This window comes from Bactrocera oleae, chromosome X (assembly GCF_042242935.1).
Source record: "Bactrocera oleae isolate idBacOlea1 chromosome X, idBacOlea1, whole genome shotgun sequence".
In the NCBI taxonomy this organism is placed as follows: Eukaryota; Metazoa; Arthropoda; class Insecta; order Diptera; family Tephritidae; genus Bactrocera; species Bactrocera oleae.
Window position 1 is genome coordinate 18860982 of NC_091541.1, and position 23955 is coordinate 18884936.

Sequence of the window (23955 nt, forward strand, 5' to 3'; positions counted from 1 at the left end):
CGTTATTCAGAGTAATCCTCTTGTTCTACCAGAGGACTCTTATCATCCTGCTTTGGAAACATCATGAGCAATGTACGGGATAATAATTAACAAACTTCGTTCTTCTGTACTCGGTTCAACTTTGCAAAAGCTATTTTTAAAAAGTTATATACAGAACTTTCAACAATAACATGGCCTATTTATAATGGTAATATTGAATTGAGTGTATCTCATTTTATTAACATTATTACGAAATTTTTTGAAAAGTATGTTTCAATAGTAATTGTTAATAAAAGTAAAAGTAGAAGTCTGTGGTTTTCGAAAGAGTTATATAAATTGAAAAACAGAAAAACTCGAGCCTTTAAACATTAAAAAAAACCGGTTCACTTGTCGACTATTCTAAATATTCTGTATTGCGTCGACAATATTTTGACCTTAACAAAAAATGTTATATTAATTACTTAAATAAAGTAAAAAAGAAGAATTAAATGAAGTAAAAACCAAAATCGTTTTATGATTTCGTCAACTCCAAACGTAGGATTTCCAAATTACCGTCCGCGATGAAATACAAATCTAACATTTCAAGTGACAATGTTATTATATCCAATATGTTTGCAGAAATTTTCAAGTCAAACTACTGTAATAATTCTTCCAAAACTTTTTCTTATCAGCACGTGCTGTGTTCGAATTTAATGAAGGCTCTAATTATTTCTGAAGAAGACGTCCAACTTAATTTAAATAAGTTAAAACCATCTTTTAGTTACGGCCCAGACATGATACCCTCATCCTTCCTAAAAAATAGTGCCAAATATATTTACTTGGATTTGCAAAGGATATTTAATTCCTCTCTTAAACACGGTATATTTCCTTTAATATGGAAACAGTCATTTATAATTCCTTTGCATAAAAGTGGACTTAGATCCAACATTGAAAACTATAGAGGTATCGCAAAACTATCAGTTATACCTAAACTTTTTGAAGCTATCATCACTGAACATATAACCTTTTCGATTTCTCCGTTAATTTCCTCATCTCAGCATGGATTTTGTAAAGGGAAATCGACTCTAACAAACTTGCTTGAATTTGTAAACCATGTAAAGCTTTTTAAATCATACACTTCAACTGAGGAAAGGTGTCTGTTGCAAGCAGACTTAAACAATTTGGTTGCATCGTGTGATAAAAATGATTTGCCATTGAATCTCAATAAATGTAAGACGATGCGCTTTTCCCGTAGATCTGTGCACCCTTCTCCTTATGTAATACAGCACCATATTCTGGAGCAAGTTTTTAACTATGTTGATTTGGGAGTTAATATGGATCCTAAGCTTAATTTTAGTCTTCATATTGATACCATGGTCTTGAAAGCAAAAGCTGTCCTCAGTTTTGATAAACGTTGGTCTAAAGGACTTAGAGATCCGTATATTACTAAAACATTTTATACAACTTTGGTTACTATATTGAAATATGACTTAGTTGTATGGAACCCCAGCTACCTGATCCATTCTGACAAGTTAGAGTCTGTTCAAAAACAATTTTTACTTTTCGTATTAGGGCATTTCCGATGGGATTCTAGGGTAAGTCTACCTCCATACACTAGTCGTTTAAAACTTATAAATCTACCTACACTTTCTAGTCGTAGGAAATGCTTGGCATAATATTCTTAGCGAAAATTTTGAATGGAACAGTTTGCAGTTCTTTTCTCCTGTCTGAAATTAAATTTAATATCCCGGCTAGCTGTTGAAAGTTTTTGTTTCTGTAGCTGAGCAGTTTTAGATTTCAACACTTAAAAAACTCTCTTGCCTTTTGGGCGGGTTGTTATTATTATAACAAAAATGGTAAATTGCAAACTACACCTGCAGGAGCTGCACGCTCAAAACAGTTTGGTAAATTTATTTAAGAGAGTGACATAATAACAAGATATTGCTCTAGATTTTCATCTTCACCAATTCAAGACTACTCTGAATCGGTATTAGAAATCAAAATTAAAACTCTCGACAATTTTTGGACACGTCTTCAAGCGGCTCATGACGCCAAAGTAGAATCTGATGATTCAGATCAACCACAAAATTTTAAATCTTTCGCTAACGTCAAAAAAAAAACTCCCTAGACCAGTATACTTGTAAAGCTACAGAAACTATGATATCCAATCAATTTATGCTAATAAAAGCAATTGCATCTACTCCACATCCATGAGTAGAGTTGCCACAAATTCAAAGTCAAGAGACAAGTTTAGGCATCCATCTCGAGGTGCCAACATATGACACAGAAATATTCAATGGAGGTCATTAAAAATGGCCGTCCTTCCGTGACATTCCTATTCACTGTTTCTAATTGTTTGTCGGTTCTATCGACCCAAAACATTCCCACAGACAATTGGGCGCCTATTCTAGTAAATACATGCACCGGCACCACATTACCACAAAAATCGTTACTTTTGTGGGAGCAATCGGTCTCATATAAAAAAAAATGCCCAACGAATCAACAAATATAAGATTTTCTGACTACCCAGTACGAAATCGCTGAAAGGGTAGACACGAAAATTATTAAAACCAAAAACTATCAAAACGACCTCAAATAAGCTCCAACAGACCCCAAGTTAGAAGCAATAACAATATAAACAGAAGTTTTTATAAAAAGCAATCGTTCACATCCGAACAGAAAAAGCATACGGCATGCGAACAAGAGGGCATATAATAAAATCTTGCTAGAAATTCAAAAAATAGAAAATTAAAGAAAAAAACTATTTCGTGAGGTCAAAAAAAGTATGTAAAAATTGCTTGTCCCATGCGCCTACATATAAAAATTGCAAAAGCAAATTCTATTGCTTATATTGTCACAAAATACACCACTCAATGCTTCATTACAGCACATATCCCAATTCACTCCAAAGCAGCGCTTATAAGATAAGAACTACGGGTTTATTTGCAAAAGCAAAGCTCGGAAGTCAAAATCCCGAAAATTGCAGAGAAACACCATGTTGCTCAAAGGCACAAGAAATTCAAACGCTCCACAGCGAAATACAAAATAGGTTATTACTACGCACTGCAGTTATCTCCATCGCACACGGAGGATAACTGTTTAAGCTTAGGGCCTTAGTAGACCAAGGATTATAACGATCTCCTTAGTGTCTAGGGCACAAAATAGGCTACAACTTCCAATAATTCAGTTATCTCCATCGCACACGGAGGATAACTGTTTAAGCTTAGGGCCTTAGTAGATCAAGGATTATAATGATCTTCTTAGCGTCTAGGGCACAAAATAGGCTACAACTTCCAATAAAACAAGAAAACGTTGAAATTACGAGAGAGGGCGAAAAAGTAGTTCAAAACTCTAATAAAATCTGCCCCATTACCCTAATTGTCGCCCCAAGGGGATAAGAGAATTAAAGCAGCAAGCTTTAGTCTTACTAGGACTAACAAATATACTTCCAAGTTGGAAAAGGTTATCCCCAGTCAAGTGAGGGTGTTGAGAAAATTTCAAACACACTATTGACACAAAATACTATTTTCGGTATGATCCTAAATGGATTAGTTACGGAGCCAGTTACCACTATGACAATTCAAGTTGAGGAAATTTTAAACAAAAATCTTAATTCATAATTTAGGATATTTTCGGAGTTAAGAGAACTCCCCCCAATATCAATTACAACACAAGAAGATCAGTACTGTGAAGACTTTGAAAAGCCACAGCTACACCATCTGATAATGGTCGGTATGTCGTTCGAATATCACTTATACCACAATTTTCCTCAAGTATTCACATTAATAATAACAAAATGCCAATGTTTATTGGCTGTGGCAAAACTTTTCGATCCCACAGCCTGGGTTTTACCATTTATGAAAACAGCGAAAATCTTGATCCGATAATTATGACTACACGAAACAGATTGGGACATGCAAGTGAAACCACTTCGCTTAGAGAAACGGTCCCACTTCACAAACAATCTAAACGATTACAGAATCTTCAGATTATTGGCCACAATCGCCTTAGCGTAACATAATCGGACCAGTACGTAGAAAAATCGGTTAACTATGACGAATTTACCACATTAGTATCTCGAAATGAAAACGTTCTCAGTTCACGGCCAATCACGCAAGATCCCCCCGATTTCACAGCGCTAACCTTAGGGTATGGTTCCAAAGGAGCACCAATTCTGGCCATATCTAAGCCAATCCGGCTATATACTTTTTTGATGAACACCGATATGATTTCGTTCGGCCTTCGGAATATACAAATAAATAGATAAATAAATGTTTAAGAATAGGATAAATAATGCTTATTTATAGTTTATAATTTCGTTCATAAATTTTGTTTTACATTTGGTGACAAGGTCGTTTTTGAACAATTTCAATTTACATACAGTGATTGATAAAGTAAAAAAGGTGGAGGGCTCTCCCCAAAATATTAAATACAAAATTAAACAATACAAGATCGGCGTCATAGGGTTCGGACCCACAAAACTCTTATAAACATACTGCTTGAAAAATATCCCCATAAAGGAGGAATAAGTAAAAAAACCTGTTAAAAACTGTTTGAAAAAATATCCTCATAAAGTATGAAAATGGGAATAAACTGTTAATAGAGGAGCAAAAAGGGATAAAAACTGTTAATGTTTAAAAATATATATTTATACAGGAGTAAAAATTGAAACTCAACAAAAAAAATTGTGATGAAAAGCGTAGGTCATTAGAGTGCTACAAAAAACATTTTAATAAATTTACAATTTGTCTTAAATAAATCAGCAATTATCATCCTCAGCACTGCAAAAGATTGGTAAAAAGGCACACCATATTAATAATGCTACGAAACTGTGAGTAGAGTGGTCAACAGAATTAAAAATTAAGGAAATATTAATTACAAAACATATTGTTACCAAGTGACATGTGAAGGTAGGTAGGTAGAGTGACTGTCTTACGACACAACTAGGCCTTTAGGAGGCCCTTTGTGATACCACCGGAACCAAAGTCCTCTCACTCTATTGGTGCCTCTCTAAACCACCCCGTGCTTCTGATGAACTTCATCAGTTGACAAGTTTTATATATGCAACCTTCGGGACGTAGCCAAGAAACCCACGACCGATGGTTGCGATTCTTTTCCTATCGAAAGCCTTACAATCGCATAGAAGATGTTTAATAGTCTCCTCCTCTGTTACCTTCTGACAGCTTCTACAATTGTCGGGTTATGGCGTTCCTGGTTTTTGGACACGTCTGCCTATTATATTAGACAGTGGTTGTTAGTATTCCTACTAGAGTTCGTATTATCATTCCGCTTGAATTCCAATTCAGGGATTGATTCCACCGAGAATCAGCTATGTTTATAACCTGTTTGTCAATTAAATATCTACAAGTAGCCAGACGCATATACATATGTATGTATATTCCCTCTTTTCCGGAATCTACAATAGTTGTTGGGTGGTGCCTGTTATGACAAGTTCATCTGCTACACAGTTCACAGGGATATCACTATGTCCTCGGATCCAATGCAGGTTAATCGTGATATCGGATGTTATATCCACGAAGAGATTAAGGAATTCTTGCACGCCTGGCTGTCTGTATATATAAATATATTTCATGTTGTGGGCACACTACTTGTCAGTACAAGAATGCTTTCTTTAATTGATGAGACCTCCGCTTGGAAGACACTGCAGTGGTCTGGAAGACGGAAGGCGATTTGGGTATCTAGTTTTGCACAGAAGACACCACCGCTCACTCTGTTATCAAGTTTGGAACTATCCGTAAAGATGGTTATCTCTGTGTCGTTGTCCACCTCGCTTTGGAAAGGAAGGCAATATTGGGGACCGAATTTAAATTCAACTCTGTACGATTTCGATAATCCGTGGTAATGGGAAGAAACGGTAACTTTGTGAGTATCACAGTTTGCCCCTTTTTACAAACGACTAATATGGAATACTCCTTCAGTGTAAGAGCTGACTTCGCTGATATTTGCTGATGCTTGCCTTGGCGATGTTCTGAGAGCTCCACAGATACAAATACTGGCTGCTCTTTGTATGCTTTTCATACGTCTTACCGCGTATTTCTTTTTCGGTACTGGCCAGCAGTAATCGGCCTTACAACTGTTGTGTAGAGCTAATGAGCTACCCGAGGCGTTAATACCCATTTGGGGCCCACCAATATTTTACACGTTTAAAGTTATGTAGCTGGTTTCTTTACCCTAGCTTCCAAGTTGGGTTTTCAAGAAAGCTTCCTCTCCAAAAGTAGTAGTCTGCCTTAACTCCGATCGCTAGCCTGGTACCATATAATAATGGCGGTATAATTTGTGCAATTCTGTGCATGTACCTCCTTCTTTTCAAGATCCACTAACATGTTTTTCATTGCTAAGTTCCACAGAAATGGAGATAACACGCTTCCTTGGGATGTACTCCTTCGGACAGATCTTCACATCGGTGAATCTTCCAGAATTGAAATTATTGACCTGCCTTTAGGCCTTAGGCTGGATGTTGATGAAAGCGCCGAGGGTGTATTCTTTTATCTACAGAAATCTTTGTAAGCACTGAGCTTTGTGCTGTTTTTGTAGATTTTCCATTAGAATACGCATGCTGCGAAACTGCTATTTTTTCTGTGTATAAGTAAATATCTTTTTATATGTAAAAGTTGTTGTAAAAGTTCAGTTTTCTTGCCAGCTATATGCTATCGAAGCACTCGTTCTGAACCATTTATTCAGAGATTGCATCATTGCTTTAGGCAATAATCTATGCCAAATTTCTTCAAGATATCTCTTCAAATGAAAATCCTTGCCATTCAAGCAATTAATCCCGATCGTTCAGTTTGTATGGCAGCTATATCCTATAGAAGAATGGGTACAAAATTTCTGATCGATATCTTAAAAACTGAGGAAGTTCGCATATACGGACGGACAAGCGGACATGTCTAAATCGGCTTATCTCGTCACGCTGATCATTTATTATTAGATTGAAATTTCACTCTGGTGCTTGTTACTTTTTGAGACAATTGTGTTTGAACAGAGTTCCCTTTTACCACATTTACATAAGTTCCATAAACTACGTTATTCTTTATATAACCCGGTTGTATATCTGGGCAGTGATTTCAATAGCTTTGCTTGAATTCCTAGTGACAACTTCAATTTTAAGTCTTTATATAGAGGGCAACTCCTATAATTAAGTTAAGCATAGTTAAAAAAAATACTATCTGTAGTTTGCCCCCTTTAAATTTACTCACTTTTCGCTGTTTTAAAATTAGAGATATTAGCTTTGAGCACTTCATTTTTATGAAATAATCTTTGGATTTAGTTATAAAACAAAACATGAACAATCATGGTAAACACAAAAAAAATTATTAAAATTACATATAAATTTTTCATGTTACTATATAAACTATTATGAGAGCCGATAAGTTTGAAAAAGTTATATTTTTTGTACATTTGCTTATGTAATTGAGATCAAGAAATATATACCTAAAATACGTTTCTGTATATTTATTCTTCAATAATCCACTTATTTTTGTTTCAAAATAGTGATTTTCTGACGTTTTTATCCTTTAGTGCTGTTCTCCTATCCGAAATTAGCAATCTAGCCTGGCTAAACATTATTTTCGACTCTGTTCTTAAAATTAATTAATTAACTTAAATTAATTAAAATTAATTAATATTTGTTTATATGCACTGTAGGCAGACTAATGGCTTTTGGGTGTACGTATCATGTGAGTATGTGTATACGGTATATTGTGAAATTCGTTCACAACAGAATGTTCCCATACTATCTTTCAATTTTATAATTTTATTCTGCAAAATTAGGGTAGGAAGTTTCTTTACAATTTTTATTTTTTCCACGGTTTTCCGAATTTGAAACCACATGCGCGCAACCAAGTCAAGAATGAATAGATGATTTTGAGGCTATCATCCCTTGGCTTGTTTTCTTAAGGCCCAATTTACCATTCTAACCGATACTCATGTGTACGTGGGATTGTTCATCCGTTTCTTACGCATTTAACTTATGAGTTGCACGGTATGTATGTGTTAGTTTCGGCGCTAATTCTTTCAATATACTGGATATTCGTTGCCGTGACTTGCTGGGATGTTGTCCAAAACTAGACGTCACATTTGGTATTACCAAAATATATCTATATGTTGCTTTATTATTGTAAATTATTTTTTTTAATTTTTTCAAAATTGTTGGTAAGTCTAGTTAAGGCATAAGCCATCGATAGTCAAAATAAACTATCGATAGTCCCGTTGGTTGCTTTACAGCTCTATTCGTTACTCAATAAAGCAGATCTGTTGCCATTTGAGTTTCATGCTTTCTTAGAATTGGAGTGCCGGGTTGAAATTTGTTTGAGTTAAGGGCTGTTTTTATGGGATTACTGCTTATTGCTGCTTCAGCTGAGAGCATCCTCTGCTTCGGTTCTTCTTCTGCTGCTGAACGCAGCGATGACTAATTTCAACGTGTCACCGTTTGTTTTTTGTTTGTATCACTTGTTAAAGAATTTAGTTCTATTGATTTTCGTCGGTTTTGTGTAAACATTCACGGAGTGAGCTAAAAACATGTCCGTACTCTGTGACCCACTTGACATCATCATGCACAAAAAAATGTCTCCGACGGCGGAACTATCCACAGAGAAAATTCGTTCGTCCATAGGAGTAATACCAACAGTTGTGAGCCTAATAATTATTAATCTAATTGTTCTTGAAAGCGGGGATACAAATTCAAAAACCACAAAAATTGTATTACAATCATGATCATTTTTCAAAATATGGTATGGACAAAATTATTGATCAATTAAAGAATTGCATCAACCCTAATCTTAGGAATGGTTTGCTGTGCGATCTATCTGTATTAGGAAAAATTCAGAACAAAATTAAAACCACATATCTAATCAGCCAAATTCGTTAAAAAAAATTAATTACTGACATCTTTAATGAAGACGAACAAAAATAAATTCTTCATGCAGAACATAATAGAGCCCATCGTTCCCTCAGAATATTATACAACGCAGATGTTGGGGAATTACTTTTTGCCAAATTGGCGAACAACTTTAAAGGAAATTTAGCTCAACTGCAAAATTTGCCAACAAACAAGATATCATCGCCACCCACCAAACCCTGTTATGAGAAAAACCCCAATCCCCAAAACAACCCTAAACATTATCTGAATTGCATAAATCAATTCTCGAAATTAGCGAAAGTTCAATCCATCCCCTCCAGGTCAATAATTGACATAACCTTGATGCGAATTAAGAACTTTTTCAATAAAACTAAAAGCCTTGTTTTCGACAACGGAACATCGCTGAATTCGATTACGATGAAAACCTTGCTTGCAAATTATTTTCAAATTTCAATATTAGCGAAACCCCCCCATCAAAGTTAACTCCAAACGCTGGATTTCCATACTTCCGTCCGCGATGAAACACAAACCTATCATAGCACAACAAATAGACAGATAGAACGGTTCACGGAACTCTTTTTGGGATTAATCGTTGAATCAAACTAAGATACGGACTTGAACGAACCACCTTATTCTGCTTGCGACTTTCACGTACAACAGGTCAATACACTCAGTAACAGAACAACGAACTATTGGCGTATCATAACAGAAAAAGGCAAACAATACTTTTCAAACAAAGGAAAAAAAGTTTTTCTAAAATCTAGCAAAAGACTAGGCAATAAATTTGGTAAAAGATGCATCGAAGAAGTAGGCGAAAAAGATTTGGGCACATCTGTTGTAGAATGTAAAAAAGTACATTCTCATACGACCTCGGATTCCCCGATATTTTCCGACCATTTCTCTACGCAGCACACACGCACACGCATCGCACACAACCCAACGACAACATACCATATCATTCCGGTTGGGATTGTCCAAAAGGTGCCGGTGTCTATCTCAGTGTGAAAGACTGCGTTTCCTGTGTGGACCAACGGTCGGAACAATGAAATTTTAAGCCACGGATCGATTCGGTGCAGCACCGCAACGGTTGACTCAGGACCGTTACGGGGACATTGCTCCGTCGGGCGGCCAATAGAATAAGCTTTTCCAGTCATCTGGCAGGAATTATTGGTTATGCCCCTGCGATATCGCTTCAATAAACCGCTTGAATTGTCGTTGCTACTGAAGGGGCTTGTGCGCGAGTCGCGTCTAGCTGGGCTCTAAGCAAGCCGGTAGCCGAATGACCTGTGGTAGCAGAAATTAATAAGCAATCGGCGACGATGAGCGGCAAGAGTAGAGGATGCGGTAAAAAGGCTAGCATATCCGCTGAGGCTCCTAATCATGCATGGTCATGATGAGTAATACGATAATTCAGGCGCGATGGAATAGATGAAAACAAGAGGCATCCTGGTAAGCTTCTGTTTACCATGTTAAGTGCGGCTAATTAAAACTGTTTAAATTAGCTAAGCTTCAGTAAATAACCACACCACTCTACTCGATAAAAACTGGCGCACCCAAATAATTCCCACCACATTCTCACCAATCCACCACACCATATTACACCACACAGGACAGTACAACACACCACAACACCGCGCGTGTACATCACCAGCTAAATAAGGGATGGTCCGCGCAGCTTTTTCACCTTTTTTTGACTCGTCACCACTCCGCATGCATCTTATACATTCGTTTTTGTTTACGTGCCTGAGCGCCAGATCAACTTTTCGACAACAACGATCCTGAGCGCTTTTTCGTGCCGATAATAAGCCGTCGATCGGCATCGGCCCAAAATAATACTTTAAAGAAATGTAATAACGTATTGTACACGAGAAAAAAAAAACGCATTTTTATTCATAATTTTAAAAGCGAGTGTATTGAAGTGTCACCAATTTAAATACAGTGATGGTTGCTCCCATACAAATTGTGTATAGCTTTAAACAAAAACTAACTGACCGTAACATGAAACTTTCGCTAGCGACTTTTTCGCTAACCAAATGGAGAGGGTGATGTGGCTTGGCATTGAACACAGGAGTAGTAACCTACTTTGCCCCGGTTGAGCGCCTGTTCGTCCGAGATTTCCGGGACCGGTAAAGCGAAGGACAGGCCTCACAGAACTGGGGTAGAGGCATTGACCCTAGGGCATACCCGTTACTGTCTGTTTCGGCCTACCCCCTATATGCGATGCCCTGAAAATCAGAAAAAAATGGAAAATAACTCGAGAAACAACACAAACAATAATTTCAATGCAATATTAATAACATATATGAAAATTTAAATAGTAGTAGCGTTGAAATGCAAAGGTAGACCCGACTGAGAGAACTCCAAATGTGGAAATAGATTATTTCAGGCGTGCAACAAGGCTAGCCCGGTATCCTAACCAGGCGCTTAATATAAATAAATCGATGCGTGCAAGGTCGACACAATTAGTCTTAGAAGATAACACACCCAAACTAAAATTGTGCAACAGCGTTAAGACTACATTTCAGAGTCTTGCTATAAAGAATAGGACTAGAAATGCGTCCACCACAAAGCTCCATTAAGAACAATATGAGAGATATCATTAGCTTTATACCAAAGCTGCATGCCAAGCCCTGGAGGAAAACATAATTATGAAAGAAACAAGACGAAATTTCCTCATTAAGACCTCAATTACGAAAACAACGCCAAAGAGGTCCCGTGACAAAAATCAGCCGAAACGAAAAACAGAACCCAAGAGAAACAAAACATCGCATCAATAAGAAGACAGAAGGAAATAGCCCTACATATGTAGACAGGAGACGGAAAAGGAGGAGGGCTGGATAAGCGTCAAGCGCAGGCCACAAAACGCAGGAGGATTGCACGTTAGCCACCAGCACGGCCCGATGCTAAAGTTATAGCGCGCTCTGGAGATATTGTTAGTCAGAAAAGAGGAAAAACTGCAAAAGCTCGGAGAAAAAGTATAACGTATTAGGAAACGGCGAATAGCGAAATACTTCAGGAACTGAAAGGAACGCAAATGAAAAGTACGAGCGAATTTAAGAGTGAGATAAGTAAACTACTCCGAGACCAGTGGAATCAACTTTCCAACCATGATCGGTGGAATCAACTTTTATAGGTGCTGTATACCATCGAGTGTTCCGCAGGACAATTTTTTGAAAGGATACTAGATGACCCCATACAGATAGTCCTGACAACTACGAATACCATGGTAGCAGGTGGTCTTAACGAAAAAAATACATACAAGTAGTGCAAAAAATAACCAAGATAACAAAAGTACATAAGTACTTGTACAATATGTATTTGTACATATATGCATAAGTACATTCTAAAAGTGGTTAAATAAAATTTGAACAAACGGGTGCGAAACCAATTAAAATACAAAACTAACACAAAGAGTCACTAAAAATTAAAAGCGGGCGCGATCTAAGTGAAAAAACATGAAAAAACAAACGGGAGCTCAAGAAATTAATCCAGAAATCAAGCAGGAGGAGGACAGTAACGCCGGACAAAAATTGAAAAAAAGGAAAACGAGAAAAAAGAAGAAGCATAGTACATAAGTATCACTACGGAAAACCCTTAGCGGAAAATAATGTGAGTCCAGCCCAATTAAATTTAAAATTAGAAGTATTTCATGCACATATGTATGTATGTTCAATTTAAAGTTTTATCAGTATTTCGGCATACAGTTTATTATAAAAAAAAAACCAACAACTCTTAAGTTAAAAAAACAGTAAGGCAGTTTTGTATATATGTAGGTATGTACCGAATTAACAGAAAAGCTACTAAAAAACAAAAAATACGGTACCTGCCTATACGATTTTTTGTGTATTCAAATACATCGTAATATTCTTTAAAAACAATATTCCTACTCGCAAACTTTCCAGCGATACCGCTCGGGCTTACAACAAATAAGCAAAGGCCAACTAATAAACATTTATTAATTTATAAATGGCACATATTGAAAAAATACATAAAATACATATGTGCATATGCCTACTATATAAATACAAAAAAATTTTTGGGCTTTTAAACTTTGTCGCGAAATGTATAAACCGCAATTAACATCTGTTCCAATATATATACATACATACGTATGATCATAATCATATTGTACATACTCGTCCATAAATTAACTGAATATAAAACTTCCAAAAAAACTGTAGTTTAACTACCTACCTTTATGCTTAATTCGTGTCTCCAAACACGAAGTTTAATTCTTGAACATTTTGACGACGGCTGTGACATATCAAACAGCTGATGTACACAATTTCGTTGTTGCCGTACTAAAACCTTTCACGTCAATGAAATTTAAATATTTTGTTCAAATGAAATTTGCTGTGCAAAAAAGAAGTAAATAGGTCGATTAATTTGTTTTAAGTTTTTAATTGTTATATATTAGCGATTTATTATGCTTCTGTTTTACATTTCACATTGGCTAGATGAGTTACGCCTCCCCCGTCCATACACGCCACTGCGCGCCAACACACCACATCAACACGATCCACAACAGACATCACACCACTCAGACCACCCACGCATACACATCACATCGCACCACAACTCTACACAACTCAACACTCAAAAGGGACTAACAGAGGACCAAATGGCCCTTTTTTCGTTAGCAATTCAAGCGAACGAGACGTATAACTTTTCCGCCCGTATTTTTTTTTATATATCAGCCAACGAACTCTTGATTGCCTAACTGCTTACCGTTGTGTTCAAATACACAAAAATATCTCTAAAACTAAAAAATTCAAGTATTTACTTGCACCAATTTCCAGCAGTACCCCTTATACTTAATCAAGTATAAGCAGGATTGCGTAAAATAAGCAAAGGCAAATCAAAAGAAAAAAAAAACACAAACAAAAGCGAAAACGTACAAAATAAATTTTAACATACATATACATACATTTAACATCTATACATACATATATCACTCAAAATTTATATACATACATATATACATAAATTTTATTCGAATACCAGGGGTATATTCTTTCCTTTTCGGGGTATTTTCGCACTGCGTACATATACACGCACAGGTATACAAAAATACATAAGTATTTCGCCTCAAAGTCCACATTGGCAAATATTCCGCAATACCCCTTGTTCTTGTTAAACAAAAATAAGTAGGATTGCATATATACATATAATATTCTAAGTCCACGTTGGCACATATTGGCAATACCCCTTGTTCTTTGACCAACAAAAACAAGCAGAATTGCGCAAAAATATTTAAACATAATATATTACAAAGTGCATTGATCTCTAAGACGAGCTCTCAATTGCGCATTACGTCAAGTACATATGTATCAGCTGATCCGCTTATAGGTATACCCCATAGGAATTACGGACACATAACACAAATAAAAGTAAAAATAAAAAACATTTGCGTTTAATATTAATAAATTAAATAATATTGAAGGAAAAAAAAGCAATAAAACACGAAATACGCGTAATATATTCATTTAATTAAATAAAAACTCTTATTATCATAAAAGAGTTGGGTACTCATACGAGTTTAAAAAAGTTAATAATTTGTTAATTTTTTCAAAAAAAAATAACAAAACCCTTATTTCCTTAAAAGAGGTTTCAAATATACATATATTTCTTACATTGAAAATATTTTATTTTATTTCGGCGCATCTCTTAAATGAGCTCAGACTCGAAAGATTCTAAAACAACTCAGTTGTTAAAAGTTCCAAAAATGATTTCTGACGAAAGAAGTCCATGTACACCTGCAGAAGCTACACGCTCAAAGCAAGGTGCTACAAAGCAAAAAAGGGGGAAAGACATTACATACAGTAAATTCATTGCTGAGAGTGACAGTTTAATAAGATACTGCACTAGATTTTCTTCTTCTCCGATTCAAGATAATTCTGAATCGGTATTAGAAATCAAAAAAGACAATCTTGACAATTTTTGGTCACGTCTCCAAACTGCATATGACGCCATAGTAGTCTGACGACTCAGATCTACCAGAAAATTTCAAATCTTCGGCTTACGCACAATACGAAAACTGCTTAGACCAATTCGAAGAAACTAAAGCAATGATTTTCGATCAACTTAAGCTAATAAAAGCAATTGCACCTACTCCACATCAGCGAGTAGAGCTGCCACAAGTACAAAGTCATGAGGCAAGTTCAAGCATCCATCTCAAGGTGCCCACATGTGATACAGAAATATTTCATGGTGGTTATGAACAATGGCCGTCCTTCCGGGACATGTTTACAGCCGTTTACATGAGCCACACAAAATTAACAAATGCACAAAAATTGTATCACCTTCGATACAAAACAAATGGTCAAGCAGGCGTCATAGTCAAACAGTTCGCACTGAATGATGATAATTTCAATTTGGCTTGGGAAGCTCTTAAATCTAGATATGAAAATGAGAGAATATTGGTCGATAAGCAAGTAACGATACTAATGAACTTGCCTAAGATTCAAAAGGAAACCAGTGAAGAGTTTATAAAGCTGCAATGCACTGTTTCTAATTGCTTGTCGGTTCTATCGACACAAAATATTCCCGCAGACAGCTGGGACCCAATACTGGTAAATATATGCACAGCCGCTTTACCAAAAAAATCGTTACTTTTGTGGGAGCAATCGTTCTCATCTCGAAAAAAATGCCCAACGTGGCAACAGATGAAAGACTTTTTAATAACCAAATACGAAATAATAGAGGAGAGAGAGAGTCAACACGACTTAAATAGAAGCTTCCACAGACCCCAAGCCAGTAGCAGCAACAATTTAAACAGAAGCTTCTTCAGAAATCAAACGTTCACATCCGAACAATACAAACAAACGTCATGCGGATTATGTACAGGGGGGCATAAGCTCAAATCTTGCGAGAGATTAAAAAAATTGAATATTATCGACCGAAACAATTTTGTAAAAACAAAAAGACTTTGTACAAATTGCCTATCACATGCACATACACTTAAAGAGTGCGAAAGCAAATTTAATTGCGTTTATTGTCATAAACGACATCATTCAATGCTGCATTAAAAACCCAAACGCTACACAGCGAAAATCAAAGTAGAGTACTACTACCCACAGCAGTCGTCTCCATCGAACTCCGAGGAGAACTGTTTAAATTTAGGGCCTTAATAGACCAAGGATCACAACGATCTTTCATAGTGTCTAGGGCTCAAAATAGGCTACAGCTGCCAACAAAACTAGCCAATTTTGAAATCACGGGAATGGGCGGAAGAGAAGTCCAAAACTCAAATAAAATCTGCCCCGTTACCTTAATTTCCCCCCAAGCGGATAAGCACAAACAAGCAGAAGCTATAGTCTTACCGCAACTAACAAATATGCCTCCAAGCTATCATATAAATAGCAAGCACTGACAAAAGGAGTTCAAAAAATGGAGAAAATGCTGCTTAAGGGAAGATTGTCGTCGGTTCGTCCACCGATTGCCCGGGTCAATGGGGTCAGCATCAGGTATATGACGCAAGTCAATTTGGGGCCTTGGACGCCGTGCTGTTCGCACCGTATATCGTGGTGTATTTGTGGCTTGTGTCACTTATGGAGACGCAATATGGTGGGAGTCAGCGATGACGGTCTCTGGTCGCCGAAAACTCCTCTCGGTGCAACGTTGCATGATACTTGCATGTTGGCCTGTATGTCGCACCGTTTCAACGGATGCGAAGCAGGTTTTGTTAGGTGCACCCCCTATTGACTTGATTGTCATACAGCGCGCTGTTGCATTCAGCTTAAGAAGGGGCTTTAGTGTGTTATTGCTGCGGTTTGACTGGATTTCCGATGAGGATGTGGAGAGGGAGGGATATCTAGGGAGCGAGAGGCTTCTAGATGATAGGGTCAAGAGTAGGTGGCAAGACCGTTGGGACAATAGCCTTAACGGTCGGGTGACTTATGAATACATCCGCGACATTAGGTTTGTTGAGAGTTACCCAGAGTTAAGATTCTGTCTGAGTCTGGGTTTCTGTTTACGAAGCATGGGCCTCTGAATGCATTTTTGCATCAGCGGAACCTTTCTGGTTTGTGCGGGGCGCCATGTGAAGACTCGGTTCACTTGATCGCGGAGTGCCCGATGTACTTGGCCTTTAGGGATCTCGGGGGTATGGAGATTAGCTGGACTGACGGATATTTAGATGTTAGCGGTGTGATCTCCACAAGTCAGAATGCCGAACTCTTAGGGTCGTTTGCGCGTAAATTACTTAGGCGGTGAAGGCTTTTATCTGGGAATTAGGGTAAGCTTCTTGTGTGAAAGGTGTGTGCGTGTAATGTGCGTATGGGGTCTAATCCCTGGTTACCAACTGGTAGTAGCTTCGAGCCCTTGGACCTGCTCATGCACACTGGCCCTTCGGGGAGTATCGTTGTAGCTGTGGTTGATACTCAAATGCGGGAAGATTTGACGTTTTGTCAGTTGAATGTGGAGTTGCATTGCAACCGGGTGCCGAACCCAAACTACAACAGAGGTTTTGGAAAGGCCTCGAACCCTACCAAGGTGGTTAGCGTGTCCACTCTACACTACCAATCGGTACTGAAAAATGCCTAGCATTTTCAGGGCGCTAATCAACGAATTGATTTGATCCGCTGTGCTTTTGAGCGCTGTGGGATAAAGCTATCGTCAGCAGGTACCCACGTAAAGCACACCGGACTTTGAACATACTCGTCCATAAATTAACTGAATAAATATAATTCTTGAACATTTTGACGACGGCTGTGGCATATCAAACAGCTGATGTACACAATTTCATTGTTGCCGTACTAAAGCCTTTCACATCAATGAAATTTAAAAATTTGGTCAAAGTGAAATTGGCTGTGCAAAAAAGAATTAATTTGTTTTAAGTTATTAATTGTCATATATTAGCGCTTTTAAATGCTTCTGTTAGTAAAATAGCATTAGATTTGCTAAAACCTTGAATAATTTTACATTTCACATATTAGTGGCAACACTACAGCTGATCGTTTACGTCAGCAAAACTAGAAATGGTTTTAATTAGCGACTGCGACAACTGCAATCCTGCTGCCGTAAACTCGTGCTGTTGTCTAAAAAAAACGGATATCCCACGAAATATTTATTTTAATTTTTGCCATTGCCATACACTTCAATTACGGTTGTATGAATATAAATTTTGCGTTTGTTAATTATTACTTTTAGGTTTTTCTTGAAGTATTGTTTACTTTTATATAAAACTCAATAAATTTTGTATAGCGAACTAATTTCGTTAGTTGAGCAAGTCCGCCATTCCCGGCTACCAAAAATCGCACGCAGAGTAATTCGTATTAGGAATAATCGCGAAGGTCAACTAAGCCGAAGTGCAATAGCCAAACCTCGCCCCGGAGGAACCGCCTTCATGATCACGGTAATCTCTACGCCAAGTAAGTATGCTTTGTTTAGCACACAAGCAGTCTCTTGTATTACAACTTGTTTAAAGTAACTGAGAATTCCACAGTTACAAGATATTAATAGAATAGCGGAACGAAAATTTTAGGGGTGATTCAGAATTTCTTGCTCCGCTGCGCTAAACGCGGTTGAACGAATTAAAGCGCATTTTGCTGGTAGGTATGTATGTATGTATGTGATGCTTCACTCACTAAGTCATCAACACTTGCTGCGTAGCTATCTCTCTCTCTTTCTTTCTATTTGCTCAATAGTAGATGCGTCCTACACCTAACCACTGAGCGAGTTAAGGCACAAACAGTCGCCGACGCAAAACCGTGTCCCGAATCAGCTGATACGACCTACAAGCAGAGAACTTAAAACAATGAGAAGGTGCAGGTTCGACAGCGAACAATTTGTAGGAATTTATCAAGGAGTTCACCACAGATGCACGAGAAACAAATAACATTTTTCGCTTTTATAACAGCGGTGAATCTGTACACATACGCTCTCTTAACATAACCAACCGACGAATATTGAAGAGAATATAATATGTGAGCAAAACTGGGCATATTGATATGCCATTTGAAATATATTCCCTTTTATTGAACTATTATTTATTATTTTTTAAATTATTTTATGTTAATTCATTTTTACTTTATTATGAGAAATATATCTAAATACTTTTAAATTATTACTAATAAAGTTTTTTGATATATTTCTTAAAATAATTCATTAATTGTACTTGACACCATTATGGAGTCATGCAAGTACAGAATTGTGTTTTGCCGTCGGTATTTCACATTCATGCTTCAATTTTTCTTTTCAAATGCATGTGTAAACATATGTAACAGGACATACATATATTATGTCGTTTACACATTTGTATGTATTTTTATGTAGATATGTACACTCATTACTTCATGTGAAATCTCCGTTGTCGAAGAACTGACGCGACGACAAAGCGTCACAACATTGTGTTGTTGGTAGAAAATCCGAGATGTGCCATACACACTCTTACAAACATACATCGCATATGGGCAAGTGCAAAGTCAATGTGTGTACAAAAAATTCGAACGTACTTACGTAAATTCTTTGACAAATACAGTCAATCCCGGTTAAGTGCCAAAACCAAAGATTCAGATTTTTTTTGCTTTGTAGTACATAAGCGATTGTGGTACTTAAGCGAGTGGTACCAAAAAAAATTATTTCTATGTATTTAAAAAAAAATTACCGTTTTCTTTAAAAAATTAAGAAAAAAAAAGTGAGATGCAGCAAGACACCGGCAGATAAGAGGGATTGGAGGAGTGATACTTAACCGGGGTTTACTGTTTACATAAATCAGAGGAATATTGAATATTTTCTTTAAAAAGTTTCTTGAATTGTAAATCGACAAATTTACTATGTTGTCACTTTTATTCTAAAATATTTTAATACTCATATTTGAGGGGTTGTCACTTTTCCCTTCTAGAGGGAATATCAGAAATTTGTTCAATTTATGATTTTTAGCTTTTGCCATCGTCGCGAAAAGACGCTTGTAGGCAAACGCATGCTCGGGGAGATGTGTAAGGCGTTTGCTTTTATGAATGAAACGACTTAGCTTATTGCTTGTGCGCCAGCGTTCATGAATGAAAATGTTGTTGGTGTGTGATTTACTACAAATTTAGGATTTGTCAATTTGGCTGCCATATTGATTTCTGCTGCTGATGCTATTTGAGACAATTGTTGTTTTTGTACAACAATGTTTGTATTATTCTTGTATGTAGATTTGTGTATGCATTACTTATTTTGCGCGGTCATATGCATATTTGTACATACATACTTACATATAGAGCAGTGCGCTCACATGTATTTATTGATAATTGATAATATATTATTATATTATATAATATAACATATTGATGTACATACATAAATTATTAATTCTGTAAATATTGAAATTAGAAAATTATGAAAACAGTAAAATATCATTTTTTGCATAATCTTTCACATTTTATCAATGTAGCATTTGTGCAAAATAATAATAATTTATCAATTTTTCATCATAAAAATCGTTTATGTGGCAAAAAATAATCATGCATATGTGAAGTGGCATTTGTATTTCTTGTTTTCTCATTCATTTCATTTCATTTTTCTCTTTATATTGGTAGATACGTATTTTGTCAGAGAACGTTGTTAACATTCTCATTTCTGTTAAATAACAGCTAAACTGTACAGAAAGTGGTGAACTCCTTGATCTCAAATTTTCAGCCAACCAATCGAGCATCATACAAAATTCAATTTGCACCTTCTCATTGTTTTAAGTTCTCTGTTACGGGCACAACTTTTGAAAAATTTGGTTTGATACGGGTAGTAAGTACGGAATGTCGGTGACTGTTTGGTCTATTAGGGTGGGGAGTATCAATGAACTTAGTAGAAAAGCTAAAAAAATAATTGATAATGTTACGAAATATTGTGCTTTAAGTGAGTCAGGAAACATAATGAAAGAAATATTTAGTTCGGGACGATACTCCCAAAAAAATACAAACTTTTCAGGACAAAATAATTATCACCCAAATAATCCCCACAGACAAACTAATTCAGGAAATTCTAGTCAAAATCATCAATATCGTAATAATAACGGTTACGGTAATTCTGCACGGCAACCTGTACAGAAAGGCACTCTGCAATCAAGACGCTCAAATTGCCCAACACCCATGGAGGTCAGTGTCAGCTATGAGCACAACAAAGGAAACAAATAACAACGAGGCATTTTTTACCAATTAGCCTCGGAAAATCAAAATAAAATTTAAATTTCACTTACTATATTTAATAAGAAATGGAGTGTTTTAGTAGACCTAGGCTCCACCACAAGCATAATGAAAAGAGCCAGTTTCGAAGAGTATAATTTACCAGTTTTAGAGAAAAATAAAACAATAATTAGTACACTGAATAGAGAAATAAGGGCGTTAAAGAAAGAGTTAAGATACCACGCCCATTAGAATTTAGATGCCCTCAAAATTCCAGAATGCAATGGTCAAAAATGGATTTTACTGGTATCAAGCCATACGACCTTATACTGGGGGAATACTTTTATATTTCAAAATGTGAAAACGATAAACATTGAAAACAAAGAAATGGCATTAAGCAATGGTGTCTAGTTTTCATTCCATACGAAAATTTTGCAGGAGCAAGCTTATTCGTTGGAAGAAAGTAAAGTTAGTAACATTCAAGTCGACTATTTAAACGCAGAAGAAAGGACCAAACTCAAAAAAATATGAAAAGCTAATTTACAAAGAACAACAACGGATCAGCAAATTAATTCCCGAATTTACAGATTGCCCCCCACACATGCGGAAGAGGCGGGAAGGTAAATTGAAGAAATAGAAAAGAAACAAATAATACGAAAAATTCGAAGCAAATACAACTCACCAATAATAATTGTGCCAAAGAAATCAGGTAGTTTCGGCATAAACAAATTTCGATTAGTGGTTGATTACAGGAGGTTAAACCAAATTACTGGTGACAATAAATATCCCCTGCCAAATATTGATGGAATTTTAGATAAATTGTTCAAAGCACAGTACTTTAGCATCATAGATCTTGCGAAAGGTTACCATCAGGCATCAGGACATAGAGAAAGCGGCTTTTGTGACTCCATCAGGCCTGTATGAATACGTCAGGATGCCTTTTGGGCTTCAAAATTCTCCATCCACTTTTCAGAGATTAATGAACGACATCCTAAGGGAACATATTAATAAAACATGTGTAGTCTATCTAGATGGCATATTAATATTTTCCACGTCACTAGAAGAACACATACATTCACTAGGATAATTTCTTTCAAAGCTTCAGGAAAATAACCTACCAATCCAAGCAAATAAGTGTAGTTTTTTAAAAAGAGAAACCTAATTTGTGGGCCACGTTTAGACAAATGACGACATTAAGCCCAACCCGGAAAAAAATTTAGCCATACAATTTACATTACCAATTCCAACAACAGAAAGGCAATTAATAGGGTTTTAGAGAACACAGGCTATTATAGAAAGTTTTTTAAATATTACTCTAGAATAGCTGACCCAATGATAAACTATTTAAAGAAAGATAACAAAATAAATCCGAGAGATCCTCAATATATAGCCATCTTTGAAAATTTAAAAAGCATTAACTCATCACATCCAATTTTTAAATTTCCTGAATATGACAAAACATTTACAATTACTATGCAAGCGATTACGCTATTTGGGCTGTTCTTTCACAGCAATTTTATACACATATATATGTATGTTCAATTTACTGTTTTATCAGTATTTTGATATACAGTTAATTATAAAAACAACCCAACAGATCTTAAGTAAAAAAAAAAAACAGTAAGGCATTTTGCGAGATAACTGAAAACCTAAAAAAATAAAAAATACGATACCTGCCTATACGATTTTTTGTGTCTCCAAACACACCGTAATATTCTTCAAAAAAAAAATATTCCTATTCGCAAACTTTCCAGCGATACCGTTTGGTCTAGTAAAGCGACAAACATGATCGCTTACAACAAATAAGCAAAGGTCAACAAATAAAATTTAATAAGTATTTAGTAATATAATATATATATGGTACATATTGAAAAAATACATACAATACATATGTGCATATACAATACCCACGATATATTTACGTTGTTGTTGTTGGAAGACTTTTTGCACAGTCCCAGTTTAGTACCCTATTTTTTGCCGGCTGGGCTGCATTGTTGAGCGCGCCTTTGCCATACACTGATGGGGGGAATTATACAGTTTAACTGCCAGGGGGCGTATGTCGTAATGCGTGAGTGTATGACTGAGCGAAGGTGCGCCATTGCCTTATTTCCGGAGCCCTACGCCACCATTGGACTCGCCACTTGCGAGTAGTAGCCCATTTATCCTAGGGCTGGATGCGAATGCCTCGTCTTCGATGTGGTTTAGTAAGCTATCCCGGCATACGTCTGGATATCAAAGCCACAGTCGAGGCAATGCATTAAGTGAATGGGTGGTGGCTAAAAACCTCTACATTGTGAATGAGCCGGGTGAATGGTACACGTTTGATGGGCCTAGAGGCATGAGTGACATTGACGTGACGCTTATGAATCAGGCAGATAATGCGTTCGCTGCTGGATGGAGGTTAAGGGAGGGTGTGGATTGAGTGATTATAATTTTATCCAAATAAAGGTTACTCCCAAATCCCCTCCCTCGCTGGATGAGAGTCCATTGCGACGATGGCGTACCTCTGGTATCGACTGGAACCAATATGGACAATACGTCAGGGAAGCGGCATTAGGTATACCGCTTAGAGTGTTGAGGATTTAGGGGTTGACGAGCAAACTGCTCGTCTTTATGAGGTAGTGCGGGGGTGAACAAGAGGTTGCTTAGGAAGTGTGAAAGTTTTATGGTTAGGAAAATCAAATGGTGGACGCGTGAATTAACTTCGAAGAGGGGGACTGTCAGGCGATTAAGGCGAAAGTTTCAACGCGCTCGACGGTCCAATTCTGACAGGCGGTCCCAGCTTAGGTATGAGTTTAGTTGTACGATTAGGGAGTATAAAAAAATGTTGGTTAAAATTAAAAAAAAGGAGTGGAGAAATTTTGTGGGTGAGAATAGGGACGACCCGTGGGGTCAGGTCTATAGGATCTGCCGGGGTCGTAAGCTGGAGGACATCTCCTCTTTTCGCGTTGGTGACACTATGTTATGAAAGTGGAGTGAGTGCGGCTTTGTGTGGAGCGTTCATTCCTAGGGCGGAGG

The 23955-nt window shown here is 36.8% G+C and overlaps 1 pseudogene; it reads right to left on the bottom strand.

Moving 5' to 3' along the window:
* Positions 1–18061: 18061 nt before the first annotated feature.
* Positions 18062–18215, bottom strand: LOC138858228 (U1 spliceosomal RNA; annotated as a pseudogene).
* Between the last annotated feature and the right edge of the window lie 5740 nt (positions 18216–23955).